General features: G+C 41.0%; 1 protein-coding gene and 1 pseudogene across 19 annotated transcripts in view; one reads left to right on the top strand and one right to left on the bottom strand.

Moving 5' to 3' along the window:
* FHIT (fragile histidine triad diadenosine triphosphatase) overlaps positions 1–24,143 on the top strand; it is a 1,443,555-nt gene that overhangs the window by 860,534 nt on the left and 558,878 nt on the right. The window lies entirely within an intron of this gene.
* LOC114907036 lies at positions 22,247–23,024 on the bottom strand (annotated as a pseudogene).

The raw sequence follows: 24,143 nt of genomic DNA, 5'->3' as shown, positions 1-24,143 counted from the left end.
ACCACACGAGTCAATGTATGTAAAGGGCTTAGAGCGGCACTGGCATGTAGTAGAGGTAAATCCACGCACACCTGTGGCATTCTGATGCTTAATAAGCACTGAGGAATAAAATAGCCTAATGGTACTTGTCCTACTTTGCATCTCCTCTGTTCGACCCACCCCTCATTTTGTGTACATAATAGAGCTGGTGAGGAGGGGCCTGTGCATTCAGGACTATTGCACCTTAATAATGTGGGAAAGGCAGGAGCAGCAACTCTGAGAGTGGCTTCCTGAGTCAGTGGAGTCTGTTTCTCCATTGAGGAATTGGGAGTGAGAAAGAAACCACTGAGGACCAGCAACCCAGGCCAGACGCGGGAGTAGAGGTTGGAGATGGCCCCCAAATTTATTTTTTGTCTTCTGAAACATGAGCAAGCCAAATTCTCTGCCTCCAAGGTGCTTAAGAGTGCCACGGGGAAGACAGATAAGAAAACAGACAGTTACAATATCATGTGTAAGGTACCAACAAGCGTGGAAACACATGCATGGGGGGAGGACACCGGGCGCACCCATGGAAAGAGTGGGAGAGGAGTGAGGACAGGCCTCTGAGAATGACAGGGCAGGTTGCAGTAGCTGGGCTGAGGAAGTTAAGGAAGGGCATTCCACGCCGAATGAATGAACAGCATGTGCAGAGGCCTAAAGGTAAGAGTGCTTGGTGAAATCCAGTGTGGCTGGAGCACAGAGTGGGAGAGGACAGGAGCGGCAGTAGGGTAGGTGGGCTGGGAAGTAAGAAAGACTTAGATCATGCAGGGTCTTCAAACCCATGCCCAGGCATGCAGAGGGGCCTGGTGCGACAGAAAGACTTGGAAGAACTTTTAATAAGGAGTGGTTGACGTGCTCTTTGTACAATAAAAATTAGGTCTGGCCACCTTTCAGGGAACTAAGAGATGTGAGCAAGACGGGGGGCTGGAGCTTCTGCTTTAAAATACGTACAACGTTGGCTTTCTGTTTTCCAGAGCACTCAGGACTGTGATGTTCCTTTAGCTGAAAGCCGTCTGTAGTCTGCTCCTGGCATTAGGTGGCAAGATGTAATTGTGACAGGTGTAAATAACATTTTGCAGTCCAGCTCAGGGGACAACGAAACTGAGATTGATGTGTTTCCAGTCTTTTGCTTCTGTAAAGAACACAGCAGCAAACAACCTTGTACATACATCTTTTAGGCACTTGTCCAGTTACTTCCTTAGGATAAATTCCTAGAAATGGGTTTGGTGTTTTAGGGCTTTTGATATATATGGTCCTAGAACGATTTAGATGTCTGCAGTCAGAATAGGTAAACAGGTGCTGAATTTTGTGGTAATGCTGAAAGCGCAGATAGAGAAATGAAGTGCATAGCAGTGAGCAGTCAAGCCTCAATAGACACGCATGCCTAATTTTTCTCTTTGGACTTCTTTGTACTGCGGGTTCTCTTCCCTGGTTGCAGTAAGACTTGATTGGATGAGTACCTAAGACTGACGGGGTGTTTGTCTATAATGACAAGTGCTTGACTGTAGTAGCAAATGATGAGCGGCCCTAGGGAGACATCACCACCCACTTGAGAGAGATCCATGAAGGGTTTATGACCCGTTTGAATCCTGATCGAGCATCACTGTCTTGACCTCAGGGAACCAATTGTCTGGAATACTTGCTCTGTCAGTCTGAGCGATGTGCTTAGAATCCCTTGGAAACCTAGGAGCCCGATTGTTTGTGAAACACAGAGTGAATTATCAAGACCTAGAGATTGGAAATATGTTATCGCCACATTGCACAGCCATGTTTGCCAAAAATATTGATGAGCTCATCAGATCCATTATGTAGCTTACCACAGTCAACTATAAATTATCTGAAATTCCAAGGCAGTGAATTTTTAATCTTGATCATACCAAATAAAATGGTTTTGTCTTTGCCTTTTGGTCCTTGTCTACAGTAGGAATGTTTACTTGCCGTATATGGCACAAAAAATTTTAAAGATCTATAGAAACGTTAACACACACACACACACACACACACACATATATATATACTTCACTAGTAGCTACAAAATGTGTGTCATCCTCTGAGTTTCTTCATCTGTGTGTGAAGCGGCCGGGGGCATCAGAGGAGGGGACACACTAAGATAGAGGGAATCACAAACAGGGCAGCCAGCTTGGTTCCCACTACCCTTCTTTGCTTGGACGTTCCCTTGAAGACAGGTAGAAATGCAAACGGAATAGCTGTACGGTCTCAAGATTCTGTACTTTCTGCGGCTAGTTCCCCACTAAACCTCCTCCCCAAGTCTAACTCATTTATCCCACTTCAGGTTGTTCCTTGGTTTAAAAGAAGTGAAGTGCCTACTCTGAGCCGCTGGGCTAGGATCATTACTGTAGGTTAAGGTAAAGCACCTTTATGATCAGTAGAGGCATTGCCTGGTGATCCATATTCTCGGTTTGTTTTTCTGTTTGCGCATAAGATGTTTTTGTTAAAATCCTCTGGTGGTGGTGTGGCTCGCCAATGGCCGCTGGTGAGGAGTAAGGTGTATTTTGCCCGTAGGGAGGCTGCTCGTGGCTGTTTTTTTCAGCCAGAGAACAGTGGTCACAAAAGCTTCATTAAATGTTAAAACAGTTAGCTAAACTAAAAAAAAAAAAAAAAAGTAGGAAAACTCCTGTGTAAGTAGGTAGGAGAAACATCAATATTGCCCGTGGAATAGTCTATTCTTCTAATTCGAAAAGAACAACTATTTGCCATGGTTCTCCTCCTTGAGCTGTAAGTTACCTAATTAAATGCATATGAAATTCACTAGGCTTCACTAAGGACAGTAATTTTCCTTGGTTGTTTTTAAAGTTGCTGGGACGAAAGAATTACTCGAGCAGGTAATGGATGGATTCTTCCATTGTGCACTGAGGTCCTGAACTAACTAATCATGCCATGGTTATTCATCAATGTGTTACTTAATAATTTGAAATTAAAGGCACCATTTTCATTTATTGCTGACTCCAGGGGGACTGTTGGTTCCAATATTTGAAGACTGTGACCTGGGTGGGGAAGCTCCCCCTTGAAAAGACCACAGCATAAATCAGGACAGAGTTTTGGCTTGGAATAGGTCATTGTGCACCCGTGGAGAACATCCTGATCATTGGTCTTTTTTGTAATCTTCTGTGTAAGAGTGTATGGAATTTCAGAGATTCATGTCTGTACTCAGCCAGGATGATTTTGTTTTGATTGTCATTGATCAGTGTGTTGCTTACTCTGCCACTTTCACCCACATCCCTGCCTCTGCCCCTTCTGCCCTATTCTCTGTCCAGTCTCTGCCCCTTTCTGTCCTGTGTACTACACTGCCCAGTCTCCCTTGGATCTGGGATTGACTAACGTGATGGTTAGGCAAGAAGTTGGAGGACTGAAGCAGAAAGCAGTTGGGATTGTCTCCCCTGACCGAACACTGCAGTTGACCATGGCTACCCTTCCTGGTCGCCCACATCCAGCCCAGCCTCCCTGGGCTGTGGTATAACCATTGCCTCCCCTTGCCTTCTGGGGAGCAGGGATGCCCAGGCTTCCTGCTGTTGCTACTCTGAGTGCCTCCATGTCCCTTGCTGGTTCCTTTCCCTACTTGCTCCTCTGTTAATAACACTTCAATAGAGCCTCTGCTTTTGGACCATCTGAGGTGGATTCTGTTTCCTCTGGGAACCTAATACAGTAGCAACAGGTTATTCAGTCAGGACGTAGTAGTGGATCTCAAACCTGGGTGTGTTTAAAAATCCATATTCTTGTCTCTAATCTTTGGAAGAATTCTACAGTATATCTGAAGTGAGTGTAATGTACATGAAGTGGCTGGGAAGACTCAGTGAGGAGAGCTTGAGCCTCATTTTCCACATTTGCTTCCGGCATTTTCCACTTCTTGTCTCCTCTCACTTACATAATTAACATTGCCAGGTTCTATCAATTTTAAATCCGGAAAGTAGAGTGTGATTTTTCAGTTATTGGGGTCCACTAATAAAAAGGCGGTGGGAAAAATGGAGGTATTTCTTTAGCCTCAGAAAATGCTTCCTCTAGAAAGCATTTTTACATGTCTTTTCTTCAACGGAGGGGAGATATGGTCACAGCGAAGGAATATGTTTTACTCCAGCCCCATCCCTTAGCTGATGGTTACTACTGCTGGTAGCTCTTGGCAAAGGGAGAGAATTCTGGTGAGGGAGACTGTGCATCTTTCTTTCTTTCTTTCTTTTTTTAAATATTTCTTTCTTTATTTTGGCTGCACTGGGTCTTAGTTGCGGCATGCGGGCTTCTTAGTTGTGGCATGCATGTGGGATCTAGTTCCCTGACAAGGGATTGAACCCAGGCCCCCTGCATTGGGAGTGTCGAGTCTTACCCACTGGACCACCAGGGAAGTCCCTGTGCATCTTTTCAATATAAAGTAATTACCATTTACTGTATGATCGGGCAGGGGGATGCGTGTAAAATTTAGTACATTGGTAAATTTACTGCTAGCTGATGGTCAAATGCTTATCTGTTTTGTTTTAAGTGATGTGAAGTGCCCACACTAGATGTATTTGATTTCTGTTCTCCTTTGATTGCAGAACTTAAGTAGAAACCTACCATTACATGGCTGATGATTATATACATTTGGAAACATTACAAAAACAATTGTATAGTTCAAAATGCAGGTACGTTCAGTAAAACATAACATAACATGATTATCCTGTAAAGCTAATCTTCTTGGTCCCCTTTGCTTCAACAAATACCCTCCTTGCAGGGCAAGGAGCACTGATTCAATTTCATTCTGAAGTGGACATTGTAGTTTGACTCTGTATTATTAATTCCCTTTTGGTTTGGTTTATTACATGTGAAATTTCTTCTATTGGAAATTTAGCTACATATTCACATTGTTATTTTATTCACCAAATCCTATTAGATTCAAAGTAAAATCATTTTTAGCAACAGAATGAATTTAATGGTAAGCATTAAAAAATCCCAACTCTCAAGGCATTTCTCTATGCTAGATTACTGCTCTGTAGCTTTCATTAATTAGATTTCTGAAAAACAAATCAAAACAAAACATTTTCACTAAAGGAAAACTGTATTTAAAACATTTCAAGTCTTAGTTTGCGCTTAGAGATGTGTAAGAATCTATTTTAAATATATTAAACTAAGAATCTATTTTAAATATATTAAACTATGTCTAATGCTTATATACTGCATATTATTTAATTTATCAAAAGTTTCTAGTGACAGTCTAAAGTTAATGTGAGGCTTAAGGGGTTTAATAATGATAATTTAATTTGGAAGCATCTGTGTCTTCAAAAACCCTCTGGTCACTTAACAGAACACAGTAAAATGTAATTATAAGATATGTATCATGCCTTCATATTTCTAAATTTCCATCATGTTTTCCTTCCTTTAATCATGTATAAAAATACGTATATGAATAATATGAAAAAACTCCAGGTTGGTATTTTACTCTCTGCGTATAAAGTGCTGACATGTTCTTTGAGTACTAAGAATGAGAATTAGAGGGACATATTAACCCTGTGGAAATAATCTGGTCACTTTTATATGACCTTTGGAGTGAATTCATGAATATCTAGAAGGCTCGTGATCATCACATGCACTTCACTGATGCCTGTATTCACGAGGGAAAACTCGGAGCCTCAGGCAGGGATCCCTTCTAGCAAGAGTTTAACATCTCTTTTGTTTCAAGGTTAACAAGGTTAACTCTCTATCTGTGGTAGGTGATACTGGTTTGCTAGTAGAGATAGAATATTTCAAAGTAATTTAAAGACAAACTGAGCAGATGTAAAGAAAATAAACACCAAGTGATAGTACAGGGGGCGTAAGATGTGACCAAAACCATGAAGGTGACTGTGGTTGGGGAACTGCTTCCGGTGCACTCGGCCTCCTGGTGTGAAGTCTGGAGACCCCAGGGTCCTGGCCTTGCTTCAGTCCTGCAGTGTGACCTGGAGCAAGTCACATTTTCTGCAGCTTTGGGGACACTGGATCACTGTGGTCTAACAAGACAACATATGAAAGTGTATGGCCCTCAGGAAGTACTCAAAATTGCCCAGTAGGAATCTTTCAGCTCCAAAATTCTCATTCTCTGTTTATTATCTGTGTGATTGGCAGAGTGAAAATAACAGGAAAACGGTGCTTAAAGTAAGAAGGCTGGGGGCAGGCCAAGGGTACTGGAAGTAATGCATTGCATATGGAATTTTAGGAGCTGAATTCTAATGAGCACCCTTGTTTTCTAGTGAGTGATCTTGAGAAAGTCAGGGTACCTCTCTGGACCTTAGACTTCTTGTTAATGAAACAGAAGGACAGGGTTGTAGAATGTTTGAGTTGCCTCCAAGGTCAGGAAGTTGGTGCTGATTTTGGGTGGCCTCAACCTGTAGCAGCTTGAAGCAGGATTTCGTTCCCCAACCGGAGATTGAAGTCAGGCCGCGGCAGTGAGCGCGCTGAATCCTAGCCACTAGACCACAAGGCCAGTGACAAGGCCCTGGCCCGTTGGCTTTGTAGAAATGAATTTTCACAAAAAGATAGAAAGTAGTGAAACAAGTAAAGTGTTCATTAGGAGGAAAAAGAGTATGTGTGAATAGACACTCATGGGCGGGCTCAGAGAGAGAGTGATAGTTTGAATCACTTACGTGATTCCCTTTATCTCTTATCTGGGCAGGGCTCAGCTCCTCTCTGCCCCTGCCATTACTGTTATCTTAACTAGTCCACCAGAGGCAAAGTCCAGTTATTTACTCTGTTGTTATTTTTATCTGGAAGTATAAACAGGAGTCTGGCTGTAAACGTCTAACCTGGAGCGCATCTATCTCCTGCCTCAATGCTTCCTTTGTGTCAGTTGGCTCAAACCTTAGTTGGGTATAACAACCAGTGTCTCCCTGTCACCCTTGCCAAGTTAATGTTATGTCACATGTGGTCACATATGTGAAAGCACCTTAACATTGTAGACATGTCATCTATTTCAAGTAGTTATGATACCGTTGTGATCTACTGTTACTAAAAAACAGGAGTTTCAGTCCTAATGTACCCCCAGGATCTCTTGAAATACAGAGACTAGAACTTCTGCACATACAGTAGACATCATGATGACTTGGAGATGTGTATGGACAAGTGTGCCTGGACAAGTATTTTTCTAAAAACTTCCATGGGAAATTCTGACATGGAATCTATGTTGAGAAGCCTGGATGGGTACCTTTTATATACAGGAAGTCCTTGGATTTCAGCAATTTCTCTATAGGCTTTGGGGTTCTTCTGTCAACCACTAGTTCTGTAATCTTGAGCAAGTTATTAATCTCTCAATGCTTGGTTCCTCATATCGAAAGTGTGGACAGGGACACCTCTCTTTCTCAAGTTGCTTGAAGAATTAGATGAGATATTGGCTGTCTATTCTTTGAAAGGTGGGTACCATGTAGCAAATGCTATGGTAACTATTATCTTTGGTTGGGGAAACCCTGATCCTAGAGAACTAAGAGGGCCAAGCATGTTTTGGGTATCCCTGATCAAGTAGATAACAAGTTAAAAGACCTTTAATAATATTCTTAATTCTCACTGAAATTTGTAGCTCTGCCTTCATTCTGGTCATATCATTAGATTTAGTGTATAATTGAACATGTTTGATTTAATAAATTAGTTAAATGGGTGATCATTATGATTTAGATTTCATTTGAGTCCTTGAGGCAATATTTGCTGGTATAAATATATTAGGTAGTTTGAAAGAATTATCAGAAAGATTAAAATATTAATAAGTTCCCCTATTTCAAATTTATATCTCACTAATTATAAATATCCATCTTTCCTTCTATGTTACTTGTAATTTTTGATTTATAGCACACATTTTATAGAAATGTGTATATGTTTACTTATTGGATGCTTTTAGGTCAGTAACTTTATCATTTTTTTTAAAGATTTATATGAATGTCTGAAATTGATACCAGGAAGAGAATTGCCACCTAGTTCAAATGTAGCATTCAGGATATACAGTCTTTCTCCCATTACAGTTGTTGGACAAGGCATAACACTTGAATTTAAATCAAAGTAAAAAGCATTCTTTTTAGTGTGCACCTGTTAAAGTGCTTCTTTATTGGAGACTATTTGTGATGTGATTAGAAATGTAGAAAAAAATTTATCTCCAGTTAGCCATTTTTGTCACTTGTTGTTGCTTCATTTGTGTTTACTTGGGGCACTCAAATTTTATTTTGAGGTTTTGTCCTGAAAATACTTTCTTCTTCACACTACTCGCAGTAATGTTGCCACTGTCTCCCTGTGCACCCCCCCCACCTCCAGCTCTTCTTTTCCTTTAGTGAGTGTGCTTGCTTCTAGAACTTTACACAGGACAAACAAACTAAAAATAAAGGGGAAGCTTCACGTTGTCATTGTTTTCACGAAAGTGTGAGAATGGCTGGATGATTTTCACTGAATTTGAAAAGTTTACTTGAAATGGTTTTACTTGAAATAGGGACTGGGTTGTACATATGGAAATTCACTTGAGAGGGACCGACCTTGTGTGGGAGAAATTCAGGCATAAGCTGCCATCCTGTGGAGCACTTTAAACCGAGGTACCAAGAGCCCCAAGTGACTGTGTTTTTGTGCAGAGATGCTCTGGTGCCCCCTCTTAGTGGATTAACTGAAAGAGTTTCCCTCTTTTCCTTCCTAAAAGAATCCTGTGATACATAGGCATTTTCCCCCCTGCCCAGCCTCCACCCAAAAGATTATGGAAAGATGCCTCCATCCCCAGGACCAGGGGTCCATACTGGTAAGAAAAGGCAGAAAGTCGGCAACCCAAAACACATTACGATAATTACAGTAAAATCACCACTGGAAAGGAACAGCTTGCCACAGCATCTCTGGAAGCTTCCACAGTTATTATTGATACTTTATTCATTTGGTCTCACTGTGGACCTGCTGCAGTTTGAGTTGGGCCATTTTCTGTCCTTGACATGGTCTTTAACATGCTTATAAGGGAAATTCCTTTATCTTCCTGTAAACACGGTCTGTACATTCCAGAAAATCTGATACATTTCTCTAGCATGCCTTTAATGTTAAGCACTGTCTCTGCCCTTTTACTGGCAGCTAGATATCCTAATCTGTACAGTACTCTATCACCTACTCTGCTCAATGTTTGTTTGTTTGTTTCTGAGAAACATCATCCTGTGAGAACGTATACTCATTTGAGGTAAAAATCAATTTTACATATTGATCAGGATGTGTCAGCACATCTTTTGAAAATTCATCGCATACGGTTTGCTTGGCCATAATGTATGGCCTGACCAACCAACTCCTGTGGAGTGAAGGGGGGTCAGTGGGTGGGTAGATGAATGAGTAAATGAATAAGTTTTCAAAGGAAAATTCAGAGATTGTGGAGGTTGAATAATGGCCTGCAAATAGGCTCACATTCTTAGTTCCTGGAGCCTGTCAATGTTGCCTTCTGTGGCAGAAGGGTCTTTGCAGATGTGATTAAGAATCTGGAGATGACAGGCGGAGTCAAGGTGGCAGTGTGGGAAGACATGGAGTTAGAGTCTCCCTACAACTAGGGTGCCTGCCGGCTGGTGGTGGAAAACTCTGACACCCAAGGAGATGGGAGGAGCCCCGAAGCGAACCGATGGCTTGCGGGATCTTGGTTCACGAGTCCAGGGTTGGGCCAGAGCTCTTGCGGTGGGAGCTCCGAGGCTGAACCACCGGACTAACAGAGAACCTAAGACCCCACGGAATGTTCATCAGAGTGAGGTCTCACAGAGTTCCTCATCTCAGCACCAAGACCCAGCTCTACGCAATAGCCTACAAACTCCAGTGTCGGAAGCCTCAGGCCAAACAAACAGTAAAACAGGAACTCCCACTCATTAAAAAGAAAGAAAGAAAGAAAAAGAGACAGCAAAAAAATAAGTCACAGATGAAGGAGCAAGGTAAAAACCTACCAGACCAAATAAATGAAGAGGAAATAGGCAATCTACCTGAAAAAGAATTCAGAGTAATGATAGTAAAGATGATCCAGAATCTCGGAAATAGAATGGAGGCACGGATTGAGAAATTACAAGAAATGTTTAACAAAGATCTAGAAGAACTAAAGAACAAACAGAGTTGAACAACACAATAACTGAAATAAAAAAATACACTAGAAGGAATCAATAACAGAATAACTGAGCCAGAAGAACGAATAAGTGAGCTGGAAGACAAAATGGTAGAAATAACTGCCGAGGAGCAGAATAAAGAAAAAAGAATGAAAAGAATTGAAGACAATCTCAGAGCTCTCTGGGACAACACTAAACACACCAACATTCGAATTATAGGGGTCCCAGAAGAGGAAGAGAAAAAAAAAGAAAATATTTGAAGAGATTATAGTTGGAAACTTCCCTAACATGGGAAAGGAAATAGTCACCCAAGTCCAGGAAGCACAGAGAGTCCCATACAGGATAAACCCTAGGGAAAACACACCAAGACACATATTAATCAAACTGACAAAAATTAAATTCAAAGAAAAAATATTAAAAGCAGCAAGGGAAAAAAAAAATAACATACAAAGGAATCCCCATGAGGTTATCAGCTGATTTTTCAGTGGAAACTCTGCAGGCCAGAAGGGAGTGGCAGGATATACTTAAAGTGATGAAAGAGAAAAACCTACAACCAAGATTACTCTACCCACCAAGGATCTCATTCAGATTCGATTGAGAAGTCAAAAGCTTTTCAGACAAGCAAAAGCTAAGAGAATTCAGCACCACCAAACCAGCTTTACAACAAATGCTAAAGAAACTTCTCTAAGCGGGAAACACAAGAGAAGAAAAAGACCCACAAAAACAAACCCAAAACAATTAAGAAAATGGTCATAGGAACATACATATTGGTAATTACCTAAAACGTGAATGGATTAAATGCTGCAACCAAAACACACAGGCTCCCTGAATGGATAAAAAAACAAGACCTGTATATGTGCTGTCTACAAGAGACCCACTTCAGACCTAGGGACACATACAGACTGAAAGTGAAGGGATGGAAAAAGATATTCCCTGCAAATGGAAATCAAAAGAAAGCTGGAATAGCAATACTTGTATCAGATAAAATAGACTTTAAAGACTGTTACAAGAGATAAGGAGGGACACTACATTAATGATCGAAGGATCAATCCAAGAAGAAAATGTAACAATTATAAATGTTTATGCACCCAACATAGCACCTCAATATATAAGGCAAATGCTAACAACCATGAAAGGAGAAATCGACAGTAACACCATAATAGTAGGGGACTTTAACACCCCACTTAAACCAATGGACAGATCATCCAAACAGAAAATAAAGAAGGAAACACAAGCTTTAAATGACACAATAGAGCAGATAGATCTAATTGATATTTATAGAACATTCCACCCAAAAGTGGCAGAATATGCTTTCTTCTCAAGTGCACTTGGAACTTTATCCAGGATACATCACATCTTGGGTCACAAATCAAGCCTTGGAAAATTTAAGAAAATTGAAATCGTATCAAGCATCTTTTCTGACCACAATGCTATGAGATTGGAAATCAGTGACAGGAAAAAAACTGTAAAAAACACAAATACATGGAGGGTAAGCAGTGTGCTACCAAATAATCAAGAGATCACTGGAGAAATCAAAGAAGAAATTAAAAAAATACTTAGAAACAAATGACAATGAAAACACGATGACCCAAAACCTATGGGATGCAGCAAAATCAGTTCTAAGAGGGAAGTTTACAGCAATACAATCTGATCTAATGAAACAAGAAAAACCTCAAATAAACAATCTAACCCTACCCTTAAAACAACTAGAGGAAGAAGAACAAAGACAACCCAAAGTCAGTAGAAGGAAAGAAATCATAAAGATCAGAGCAGAAATAAATGAAATAGAAACGAAGAAAACAGTAGCAAGGATCAATAAAACTAAAACTCGTTCTTTGAGAAGATAAACAAAATTGATAAACCCTTAGCCAGACTCAAGAAAAACAGGGAGAGGACGCAAATCAATAAAATTAGAAATGAAAAAGGAGAAATCACAACTGACACTGCAGAAATACAAAGGATTATAAGAGACTACTACGAACAACTATATGCCGATAAAATGGACAACCACAAAGAAATGGACAAATTCTTGGTACAATTTTCCAAGACTGAACCAGGAAGAATTAGAAAACATAAACAGACCTGTCACAAGCAATGAAATAGAAACCGTAATTAAGAAATCTTCCAACAAACAAAAGTCCAGCACCAGGTGGCTTCACAGGCGAGTTCTATCAAACACTTAGAGGAGAGCTAACACCGATCCTTCTCAAACTCTTCCAAAAAATTGCAGAGGGAGAAACACTCCCAAATGCATTCTACGAAGCCACCATCACGCTGATACCAAAATCAGACAAAGGTATCACAAAAAAGAAAATTACAGACCAATATCTCTGATGAACATAGATGCAAAAATCCTGAACAAAATACTAGCAAACAGAATCCAACAGCACATTAAAAGATCATAGACCATGATCAAATGGGATTTATCCCAGGGATGCAAGGATTCTTCAATATACGCAAATCAATCAATGTGATATAGCACATTAACAAATTAAGGAATAAAAACCATGTGATCTTCTGAATAGATGCATAAAAAGCTTTTGACAAAATTCAACACCCTTTTATGATAAAAACTCTCCAGAAAGTGGGCATAGAGGGAACCTACCTCAACATAATAAGGGCCACATATGATAAACCCACAGCCAACATCATTCTCAGTGGTGAAACACTGAAAGCATTTCCACTAAAACCAGGAACAAGAAAAGTATGTCCACTCCTGCCACTCTTATTCAACATAGTTTTGGAAGTCCTAGCCACAGCATTCAGAGAAGAAGAAGAAATATAAGGAATACAAATTGGAAAAGAAGAAATAAAACTGTCACTGTTTGCCGATGACATGATACTATACACAGAAAACCCTGAAGATGCCACCAGAAAACTACTAGAACTAATCAATGAATTTGGTAAGGTTGCAGGATACAAAATTAATGCACAGAAATCTCGCATTCCTATACACCAACAACAAAAAATCAAAAAGAGAAATTAAGGAAACCTTCCCATTTACCATTGCAACAGAAAGAATAAAATACCTAGGAATAAACCTGCCTAAGGAGGCGAAAGACTTGTACTCAGTAAACTATAAAACACTGATGAAAGAAACCAAAGATGACATAAACAGATGGATAAATATACCATGTTCTTGGATTGGAAGAATCAATATTGTGAAAATGACTATACTACCCAAAGCAATCTACAGGTTCAGTGCAATCCCTATCAAACTACCAATGGCATTTTTCACAGAATTAGAACAAAAAATTTTACAATTCGTATGGAAACACAAAGACCCTGAGTAGCTAAAGCGATCTTGAGAAAGTAAAATGGAGTTGGAGGAATCAGGCTCCCTGACTTCAAACTATACCACAAAGCTACAGTAATCAAGACAGTATGGTATTGACACAAAACCAGAAATTTAAATCAATGGTACAAGATAGAATGCCCAGAGGTAAACCCATGCACCTATGGGCACCTAATTTATAACGAAGGAGGCAAGAATATACAATGGAGAAAAGACAGCTTCTTCAATAAGTGGAGCTGGGGAAACTGAACAGCTACATGTAAAAGAATGAAATTAGAACACTTCCTAACACCATACACAAAAGTACACTCAAAATGGATTAAACACTTAACCAGACACTATAACACTCTTAGAGGAAAACATAGGAAAAACACCCTTTGACATAAACCACAACAAGATCTTTTTTGACCCACCTCCTAGAGTAACGGAAATAAAAACAAAAATAAACAAATGGGACTTAATTAAACTTAAAAGCTTTTGCACAGCAAAGGAAACCATAAACAAGACAAAAAGACAGTCCTCAGAATGGGAGAAAGTATTTGCAAATGAAACAACAGACAGTGGATTAATCTCCAAAATATGCAAACAGCTCATGAAGCTCAATTTCAAAAAAAACAGAACAATCCAGTTAAAAAATGGGCTGAAGACCTAAATAGACATTTCACCAGGGAAGACATGCAGATAGCTAAGAGGCACATGAAAAGATGCTCAACATCGCTAATCATTAGAGAAATGCAAATCAAAACTACAATGAAGTATCACCTCACACCAGTCAGAATGGCCATTATCAAAAAATCTAGAAACAATAAATGCTGGAAAGGGTGTGGTGGAAAGGGAATCCTCCTGCACTGTTGGTCGGAATGTAATTGATACAACCACTATGGAAAACAGTATGGAAGTCCCTTAAAAAACTAAAAATAGAACTACCATACGACCGAGCAATCCCACTACTGGGCATATACCCTGAGAAACCCATAATTCAAAAAGTGACCTGTACCACAATGTTCATTGCAGTACTATTTACAGTAGGACATGGAACCAACCTAAACGTCCATTGACAGATGAATGGATAAGGAAGATGTGGCACATATATGCAATGGAATATTCCTCAGCCATAAAAAGAAACGAAATTGAGTTATTTGTAGTGAGGTGGGTGAACCAAGAGTCTGTCATACAGAGTGAAGTAAGTCAGAATGAGAAAAGCAACTACTGTATGCTAACGCACATATATGGAATCTAAAAAAAAAAAAAAGTACTGATGAACCTAGTTGCAGGGCAGGAATAAAGAGGTAGACAGAGAAAATGGACTTGAGGACATGGGGTGGGAGGGCAAAGCTGGGGCAAAGTGAGAGTAGCATCGACATATATACACTACCAAATCTAAAATAGTTGGCTGGTGGGAAGCAGCCGCATACACAGGGAGGTCAGCTCAGTGTTTTGTGATGACCTAGAGGGGTGGGATAGGGGGTATGGGAGGGAGGCTCAAGAGGGAAGGGATTTGGGGACATGTGTATGCATATGGCTGATTCGCTTTGTTGTACAACAGCAACTAACACAGTACTGTGAAGCAATTATACTCCAATAAAGATCTATTAAAAAATAAACCAGGGGCTTCCCTGGTGGCGCAGTGGTCGAGAGTCCGCCTGCCGATGCACGGGACACGGGTTCGTGCCCCGGTCCGGGAGGATCCCACATGCCGCCGAGCGGCTGGGCCCGTGAGCCATGGCCGCTGAGCCTGCGCGTCTGGAGCCTGTGCTCCACAACGGGAGAGGCCACAGCAGTGAGAGGCCCGCGTACCACAAATAATAATGATAATAATAATAAAACAACAAAAAAAACCCCAGAACACAACAAAAAAAAGAATCCTGAGATACCCTGAATTATCTGGGTGGGCCCAGCATAATCAAAGGGTCTTTGTAAGAGGGAGGCAAGAGAGTCAGCGTTAGAAAAAAGGAAATATGACAACAGAGGCAGAGATTGCAGTGATGCTGTTTGAAGATTGCAGAAGGGGTCACAAACCAAGGAATACAGGCAGCCACTAGAAACTGAAAAAGGCATGGAAATGGATTCTCCCCTTCAAGCCTCCAGAAGGAAGCAGCCCAGTCAACATCTTGCCTTCAGCCCTGTGAAACTGCCTTCAGACTTGTGGCCTCCAAAGCTGTAAGAGAATAAATTTGTGTCATTCTAAGCCATGAAGTTTATAGTTAACTTGTTACAGCGCTAATAGGAACTTAATACAGAGATTCATAAACTTATAAAATGTCAGGTAATGAGTACTATAGTCCAACAGGAGTATAGTTCTGCTGACGAGGAACGTGATGCTCCCTCCATCACATCACATGTTCAGGATGCCAGTTATTGTGGTTTTGACCCTTCTGATGAGGTGTGTGTGTTGTGACAAGGCCCAAAGGACAGAGACTTGGGACTTGGGTGGAATTTACTTGATATATTTCACTGCTTCCTGAAGGCTTTTTTTTTTTTTTGGTTTGTTTGTTTGTTTTTGTTTGTTTGTTTTTGCGGTATGCGGGCCTCTCACTGTTGTGGCCTTTCCCGTTGCGGAGCACAGGCTCCAGACGCGCAGGCTGAGCGGCCATGGCTCACGGGCCCAGCCGCTCGGCGGCATGTGGGATCCTCCCGGACCGGGGCACGAACCCGTGTCCCGTGCATCGGAAGAGGACTCTCGACCACTGCGCCACCAGGGAAGCCCCAACTAGGTTCTTTTTATGAAGGAACATTTCCCTCTACTAATCCCATACCTTTCTCTTCAACTTTCCCCATAGTTTATTTTTCTGATTTCTGTTTCACTCTTGATTCAGTGCTGTTCTTTTCAGAGAAGAAAATCTTCCTTTTAATTTCCAAGGAAAGAGGCAGGCACTCGTTGCTTCTTATTGTGATCTGATAGGGGGGTGATTTTTCGTATGTCTCATGTCCAGAAAATCCTATACTGCTTTGTCGCTGCATTGTGTCATGCTGTGTTGAGCTTTTTTAGGTGGCCGATGTGGAATCTTGGATTAGTAATTCCCAGTACTAATGTTCTGTAGCACCTATGGAGTTTTGACAGTTTCTCCTACATATTAGCTGTCTCCTTGGTGCAGTGATTTGTTAACAGAAAAATAATATCATTTTAATATTTTTATTAGTGTTTTTATGAGGTTCCATCCCACGCAAACTGCCTGTTGGTCGCTTTGTGGTAGTTAACTATTGCAGTATCCATGAAATTTGGGTATGGATGGGATTCACTGTGAAGAGTAAGCAGTAGAAAAATGTAATGAGAAACAGAGGAATTCTAACAGACCCTCTGATAAAGGGATGGTTTCATTTTGAGAGTTGCTGCATTTCATGTTTATCAAAGATTACAAATGTGAGTCCCAGAGTAAATAGAATCCTCAGAAAAGTTTAGTGATGTATGTATTTGTTACAGGGATTGATTTTCAAAAGTCCTTAACTAGACTTTGTTTGATTGATCCTCATACATACCTATAAGGAAAAAAGTAATTTAAATGGATACAAGTTGTTTGATTATTTTAGAATATAAAGTTGAGTAAAAAATTGAACCTTAAAGTTTTAAGAATATATATTATTCACTTAAAATTGATACATTACTGGAACCATATACTTTGCCCTGAAAATTTATTTTAAGATTCCTGTAAGGCTGTGGTTTACAAATTTTATTGTGAATAAGAATCATTTGGAGTCACTTAATGAAACATTGTTTCTTGGGCCTCTTAACTCAGGGATTTTGTTTCAATCAATTAAGAGTGGACTCTGGAATCTCTATTTTTACCAGTCACTATAGATAATTCAACAATCCTCAGGGTATTCTTCAAGAAACACTGCTATATATACCCCACCAATAAAGGAAATAGTGAGTGTGTGCTATTTAAGAAATTCCTGAAGTCTTTTCAGAAAAATAGTTGTTGGAAACGCCGTTTGCCATATGTAAGATATGCTGTGCTGAGTTACAGAACACTTTAGGAAAAGGCTTAATGTGTTTCTAGCGAGCCTGTAGCGTTTGTTAAGGTTCTGGCTTTCACTCCAATTTGTAGCGTTGCGAGCGGCATCCTTTAGGTTTGGCTGTAATGTGTTTAGCTCAGTGGCACGGAAACTGGCAGATATTTCTGTAAGACATACCTACTGAGAAATAGTGCTTGCTGCCATTACCTTGATCTGCATACATTGAGCACTTAACAGTTTGCATTTTTTGTTTATTCACTTGTCCTAAATGCTTAATGAATGGGTTCCCTAAGGCTTTAATTTCCAGCCAATCCTAAATTTATTACTAAAGTTTATCAAGCAGTAAACACACTATTGCACTTATACTGTCATGTTTTTATAAAGCATCTTATAAAAGGTGACATCTGGCAAAGAGGCAGATCTATAAAAATCATGTGGGTGGGTGTTGTGTCATTTTTTCTTCCATACTCCCAGAAAGAGTAATATTATTTTGACACACACATACATACCCACTGTCAAGTTTCTATTTTTATAGCTAGCTTACTGCACATATCCTTAAGCTATACAAAACCTTTGGGCTAATGCAAAAAGTGACATTTCTGCATATTTATTACAATGCCATTTTAGAGGTTGACTTTGCCTGATAGGATTTTTCCAAGAACAGCGTCATCTTCATGACAGTAGACATTGCTGAGAACAATACCATTGTGCAGTTAGCCAGGAGAGGTCAAATATGGAAGGACAAATCATAAATAGCTTAATTGAATGCTTGGCATGATTATTTCTCAATGTTTGCTAGAAACAGGGACAGAAGAAACTGCAACACAACCCTGATGAGCAGATCCCTAAGTCGTCAGAATCTGAACTCATCCTTTGTCAACATACACCCTACCCCAAAGTCCAGAAACCCTACTCCTAGGTTTATACCCCCAAAATGAATGCATTTATCCACCAGAAGACTGGAGAAGAATGTTCATAACAGCTTTCTTTAGAAAAGCCCACACTAGAAGCAGCCCAGATGTCCTTCAGTCACCAAATGGATAAATGTAGTAGACTTGTAAAATGGAATACTTCACGGCAGTGAAAGCGTACCACCTACTGTCCCATGCACCAACATTAATGAATCTCAGAGACAGTTGAATGAAAGAAGCTGGCTACTGAAGAGTACCTACTGTATGATGTACTGTACTGGAAAATTCAAGAACTGACAGAACTGACCAGTGGTGATAGAAGTTAGAATAGGGCTTACGTGTGTGTGTGTGTGTGTGTGTGTGTGTGTGTGTGTGTGTGTGCAGGTGGGGGGTAGTTTACTGAGGGCACTGTCTGGGAAGGGGCAGAGGGAGTCTTCTGGAGTAATGGAAACACAGTGTTTCACTGTCTGGGTCCTGGTTACCTGTGTGTATACATATGCAAAAATGCAGAGGGGCACGCTTAAGATTATCCCACCTTACTATATGTTCTGGATACCTATTGCTGTGTAATAAACCATTGAAAAACGTAACAGCTGAAAACAGTTTGTTGGTATTATATCTCACAATGGTGTGGGTCAGGGATTCGCAAAGGGCAGCGCAAGGATGATTGGCTTATCTCATCCAGTAAAGTCTGGTGCCTCGACTGGGGTGACTCCAATAGCAGAAAGTCAGTTAGGTTCTCCCCTGCGCCTTCTCTCTCCCCGCCCCACCCCCTGGGGCTATCTAAATGGGCTTTCTCGGGACATGTTGACCTCAAGATGGTCAGACTTCTTACCTTAGAACAGTTCATGACTTTAAGAGCTGGTGTTTTAAGAGAGTAGGTGGAGACACAACAGTTTCTTAAGACCTGGGCAGAGTAAGTTCGGCTGAATTCTCTTGGTCAGAGTACTTACCGAGCCCACCAGACTCAAGGAGATAGACCCCCTACCTGTCACTGGAAGGGATGTTAAAGATTTTGCGGCCACATTTTACAGACGCAATATCTCAATTTAAAAGTTTTCTTTAAAAAGTTAAAATCGGTCACATTACTCTCAAAACCTTATTTTCTGTTGGAAGGTATTGCAAAATTTAAATCTAGTTCTGAAAAACACAAACAGCAAAAGAGACCCTCCATCTGAAATCACAGTTTCCATCCTATCATACATCTCCTCTCCATTTCTTTTTGAGGTTGAAAATTCTGTGACTTTTTCTTATGTTATTTGAAGTTTCTGGGCTTTGAGTTTTATTTTTGCCAGGCTTGGGTGAACTTAGACTTTTATGTAATCATTTACGGCCTAAAGTTAACTGTCAGATTGAAGTCAGATAAGGCTTCTGATACAACTGAAATCCTTTGCTCCTTTTGATTTATGGATAATGAATTTTCCCTCTTATGGTCATAGTATCATTTTTAAGAAAGAAATCCTATATTTCTTATTAATCATCTATCAGAGCTATGTTGCCCAACCGGTCTCTTTGTACAAATCCTTATTAAGAGATGAGCACAGGGCAGCTGCATTTATGAAGTGAGGTTTTATATGAGATGGACTGGCAATGTTTATTCAAGCTAAATAAAGCCAGCGTGAAAGCAGAGCCTTTTAACTTATTTGGCTTCATTTGAACATGCCACTGATGTAGACAGCTTGGGCAAGCAGTGTGTGTACACAAAAAGCTACATTATCAAACATATCGAAAGGTTTCAATGCCAGCGCACCAAACATCTGTAGCAGAGATAATTACTGCACCCGTGCTGGGCATAATTTAGGTCAAAAGAAGCACTTCAGCCAGATCTTTAAACAACATTGTACATCTCATTTGAAGTTTTTGGGACCATATCTCAATTTTGTGCCAGTATCTTCAAAGTCCATTTTACAGAGTCAAGATTAGAAAACTCTGACTTCATATCCTCTCAGATTTTCTTTTTAATTAATTGCAGAATGCTATCCTTTTGCTCCCTCCCCACAACCCCCATCAAACCAGAAAGAATTTGTGCGGTAATTCCGTATCACTGTAATTTCAAGACTCTGCTTTCATTCGTCACTTAAAGAGCTTTGCAGTATATAAAGCAGTTAACCCAGCTCCAAAGCCGTATCACTTTGTCAAAAGAGAGTCGTTTGCACTTTACGTGACAAGCTATTTGTATAAAGTGCCAGGGTTTGCACTAAATATACTGCATGAAATCTAAGTTATAGATGATGGAATCTTGTTTGTAGTGCTTGTCATTTGCTGCTCACTCTTCGCCCCCAGCCTTGTAACTCCCTCCCCCCAATCGAACGGGACTGTTTTGAAGAGACCCCTTTAATTTTGACAATATTAATGGTGTTGCCTGAGCCACATCAGAAGGCACACAATTCTAGAGTTTGATGAACACATTCGTTTCCTCTCACTGATCTCTGACTCTTGAATACTGTAGACTGCTTAGAGAAATGCTAACATGCACATTTGTATATGTGTCACGTCTAAAGCATGTTTATGTGTACAAATAGTATCCACGTGTGGGGCTGTGAGTATAGCAGAAGCATGACCTTAGGAATTGGCTAGGTTCTAATCCATTCCCTTCTGTTCTCGAGCAGTATGACCTTGGACAAAATGAGATGTTTGAATGTGTTTGCTCCTCTGTAATTTGGGGGCACTAATCCCAACCCTCAGGAGTCTTGGCGCATTGGTTGTCATGTGTGGCGTATCATGAGGACTAGAAGTCCCTGCATTCTTAGGACTATCACAGTGAGCACATTTTCGTGGCTGCGAGTTGAGCTGATTCTCTGTAGAAGGCTTTTTGGGTTTTGTTTTAATCTAAACACTTCCAAGAATTAGTTATTCATATTTAAATTGTTAACAAATGTAAAAAATATATATATATTTGATACCTACTTCATGTAGATATCCTTCACAGTAAACTAGGTCTCTCCTGGGATATAGCGTTTCCACCATGCTTCTCAAAGGTGTCCACAAGCCAACACCAGTGGCTTATTATCACCCACAGGCCTATGCAAAATACGGATTCTCAGATCCCAGCCCAGACCTCTTGAAATAGAAACTGCATTTCAACCTTTATTTATTTTCACACTAAAGTTAAAGAAGACCTTTTCTAGTAGAGTGATCACTGGTTCTTAAGTTGGAAGACCTCGGTTCTCGTGGAGTTTTTTTGTTTCTTGTTTTTAAAGGTTTTTAACCAGGACCTTCAGTAAGAAATAGATTTAATATCACTACCCAACGAAGAGGCGCATACGTGCTCACAAACACATGTAGTTAAAGTAAAAATTGCACCAAACAGTATTTACCCTTGCCGTATGCTGAGCACTCAGACGTTTTTTATTTCAACTCCAAATATGCCAGCCGTGGCCCCTTAAATTGATTCTATAACCATGCGTAAAGAACTGTTGTTCTACACGACATTGTGCACTGTTTCCTCCCCAGGCCTTGCTTTTCTCAACTGTAAAAGCGTGTATGTTGTATCAATTGATTTCAAATGTCTCTTAGCTTAGACAGCCTGTGTTGCACTTCAAAGTGTGAAAATCCACTTCTGGACCACATTTTAAAAGCAGCATGTTTATTGGTTATTGTATGTGTTGTTTTATTGAGAGGGCGGAAGGAGCGCAGACAAACAATGGCTCACAGACCACAGCTTTTGCATAATAAAAGCTCACAGCCCAGAGTGGTAGACCGTGCAAAGTGAACAATTACATGCCGGTCCTAAACGTGTGTCATTATTTAAAACAAACAAAACACGCTTTTAAGCTTTTAAAAATGTGTATACTTTGTCAGTGTGTAACTAAAACATAGTGAACTAAATCCTCGTCCTGTCTAATACACAATCAGAATATTTTTTGGGGGGGGAGGGAGGTACCAAATTACTTTATTTGAAGGAATGGTACTAAGGAAAGAACTTGTAGATGTTTTGGTACAACTTACAGAAAAGGTAAAGGTAACCCAAACATGCATGCACTGCCTTGATGCAGGCAAGTCACCCCTGTGGCTACAGGAAGCCAGCCTAAGGCTTAGCTCTCATTATCACTGTATTCCAGGGTGTGCTTGTCAAAGAGATGCTCTGTCATGCCAGATTCGGGGGCCCCCATCTTGGGCAAGTTGGTTATGTGGTCACCCAATTCTTTGATGGATTTCACCTGCTCATTCAGGTCATGAGTCTCAATGAAGTCGCACAGATTGGGGTCATTTTTGTCAGTGGCCAGTTTGTGCAGTTCCAGTAGTGACGGATTCACACTTTTTTCCAAGCGTAGCGCACGTTCCATTGCATTCAGCCCGTTCTCCCAGTCATCGCGGTCTGGTTTCTTGATATCCTGAAGGAAGATTCGGCCACCCCGTTGGTTCTGCAGCTGATTCATCACTTTCTCAGCATGTTCCCTCTCCTCACGAGACTGATGAAGAAAGTATTTGGCAGAGTTCTTCAAAGCCACATCATTGCGGTCAAAATAGTACGACACGGACAGGTAGACGTAGGAGGCATATAGCTCCAGGTTGATCTGGTGGTTGACGGCGGCCTCCGAGTGCTGGTGGTAGTGCTGGCGCCCCTGCGAGTGGGAGGCGGTCGTCATGGCGGGCGGCCGAGGGGAGGCGGCAGCGGGGACCTTGGGGCGGTCGGAGGGCGCCGTGAGGTGGTGGCGAGGGCTGGTGCTGGGCGGCCGGCCGGAGCGGGGGAAGAGCGTCGGGTTCCGTCCAAACACTGTCGAAGCAGGAAACTGTGGCGACTCTCCGTGAACTCTGCAGTGGAGAAAGCTGACAACATCTTGACCGGTGATGAGAATTGAAAGATCACCAGTGAAGGGCAATCATCGTGTCCCTCCTGATGTGGTGCCCTGAGAAGGGCACAGTGTGGCCAGTACAGTTTTGGGGCCAGGAATATGTAACCCGAATCCAATCTCCAGGACACATCAGAGAAACCCCAGCAAGGAATAGTTCTGTTAAAAAAAAAAAAAAGTATGTGGAAGGTGCAAGTGGGGATATATTGTGAAACAAAAAAAGTCAAAGAAATGTTTGAGATCAAAGGAGACTACAGAGACAGGGGCCGTAAATGAGAGCCTATACTAGATCTTACAATGGACAGGGAGAATGCCATAAGGGACATCACTAGTTAATAGACAAAACTGGGGAAGAAGATGGTGGATTAGATAAAATATGGTACCAATGTTACATTTACTGAAGCTGGTTGCTGTACTGTGGTAATAAGAGAAATTGTCCTTATTCTTAAATGCACACTGAATGAAACTTATTTTCAAAATAAGGACAGGAAATAAACAGTATGTGTATAGGGAGAAAGTGCAAATGATAAGCAGATGGGGAAAATGTTAACTCAAGATGGATCTGGGGCGTAGATAGGTGTTCCTTGTGCTATTCTGGTTCGTGGAATTTGGGGATACATTTGAAATTAATTCCAAATTAAAATTTTTGAAATTTTCCTTCCTCTCCTCTAATGGCGCCCCTTTGTGTTTCCAGAATGCCTGGAGTGCTTTTGCCTTGGGGCTTGTGCCTTTTTAAAGCCAAGCTGGGCTGAGCTGGAGCCCCCTGTATTCTCTAGTTTCCCGAAACTCTTCGCTTCTTCAGGAGCTGACAGAATAGGCCTGCAGTGCCCACCTCCCGTCTATGCCCTTGTCCCTCAGACCTTTTGGTCTGTCCCTCTTCTGTCACACCTACCCCTGCTTCAGTGCCCCGATACATTACTGATTAGCTGGTGCTGTTAGTCTTTCTCACTTGGCCTTTTGCTGACCTTGACCTCTATCCAATTCTTGGCCCCTTGCCCCAGTTCACTATATTCTCCCACCTTTCAGCACCAATCTCTTGGAGAGAGCACTGCTCTCTTTTGATCCTGAAGGAAACCCAGGATCCTCTTTTTAAAAACACTGTAGAACAGGGACTCAGATACCAACAGATGTCTGCACA

This window comes from Monodon monoceros, unplaced genomic scaffold (genome assembly GCF_005190385.1).
Source record: "Monodon monoceros isolate NGI ecotype Baffin Bay Population unplaced genomic scaffold, NGI_Narwhal_1 Super_Scaffold_3, whole genome shotgun sequence".
Lineage (NCBI taxonomy): Eukaryota > Metazoa > Chordata > Mammalia > Artiodactyla > Monodontidae > Monodon > Monodon monoceros.
The sequence above is the reverse complement of the archived record's forward strand: the minus strand, read 5'-3'. Positions and strand labels throughout refer to the sequence as shown.